Below are 1,187 nucleotides of genomic sequence, written 5' to 3' on the forward strand. Positions count from 1 at the left end.
GCCAGCTGCCGGCCACACACGGTAGCTCACGGCAGCCCACTGCAGCCTATGCCATTGCTGGCGACTCATGGCAGCACAGCTACAGGTTGAGCTGTTGTTCACCATCTTAGCTGTAGAGGGCGCAGTGTCACTGGCCCATGTGAGATCCAAACCGGTGGCCCTGCTGCTCAGAGCTTGCGCCCCCAAGCCAACTGTTAACCAACAAGTAACTCAGCCAGCCCTGTCCTTTGTTTTTAAATGATAGCTTTCATAGGTAGAGCAATCTTGGTTGTAAGTCCTTACTTTTCATCACCTTGAATATTTTCTGCAAAATTCCTCCTGGCCTGCAAAGTTTTTGTTAAGATATCAGCTAATTGTCTTATGGGAGATCACTTGTAGGTAATTCACTGCTTTTCTCTTGCTGTTTTTAAGGTTCTTTCTTTTGGCATTTTAATTATGATGTGTCGGTGTGAGCCTGTTTGGGTTCATCTTGTTTGGGACTCTGCCTTTCCTTGACTTGTATGTGTGTTTTCTTCACCAGGTTAGGGAAGTTCTCAGTCATTATTTCTTGAAATAGGTTTTCAACCCTTTACTCTCTCTATTCTCCTTCTGGTACCCCTATGATGCAACTATTGTTACACTTAATGTTGTTCCACAGGTCTCTTTTACACTCCTCATTTTTCTTTTCTTTTTCTTTTTCTTTTACTTTTTGCTACTCCATTTGGGTGTTTTCTGCTACCTTGTCTTTCAAATCACTGATTCAATCCTCTGTTTCGTCTAGTCTGGTGATTTCTTTTCATGCAGTTTTTATTTCAGTTATTATATTCTTCACTTCTGACTGATTATTTTTTATGGTTCTATGACTTTTTTATGCTTGTTATCTCATTGTTGAGGTTCTCATTAAGTTCCTTGAGCAACCTTATAACCAATATTTTGAACTCTGTCTCTGGTAGGTTGCTTACCTCCATTTTGTTTAGTTCTTTTTCTGGAGCTTTGCTCTGTTGTTTCATCTGGGACATGTTTCTTTGTCTCCCCATTTTGGATGACTCCCTGTGCTTGTTTATATTCATTAGATACGGCTGCTATGTCTCCTGGTCTTAGTAAAGTGGCCTTATGTTGTAGGTGTCCTGTGGGCCCCAGTAGTGCATTCTCCCTTGTCCCCTGAGCCGGGTGTTCAAGGCATGTCCTTTGTGTGTGTTGTGGGTCAT

The sequence above is a fragment of the Hipposideros armiger genome, unplaced genomic scaffold (genome assembly GCF_001890085.2).
Source record: "Hipposideros armiger isolate ML-2016 unplaced genomic scaffold, ASM189008v1 scaffold_1296, whole genome shotgun sequence".
Classification (NCBI taxonomy): domain Eukaryota; kingdom Metazoa; phylum Chordata; class Mammalia; order Chiroptera; family Hipposideridae; genus Hipposideros; species Hipposideros armiger.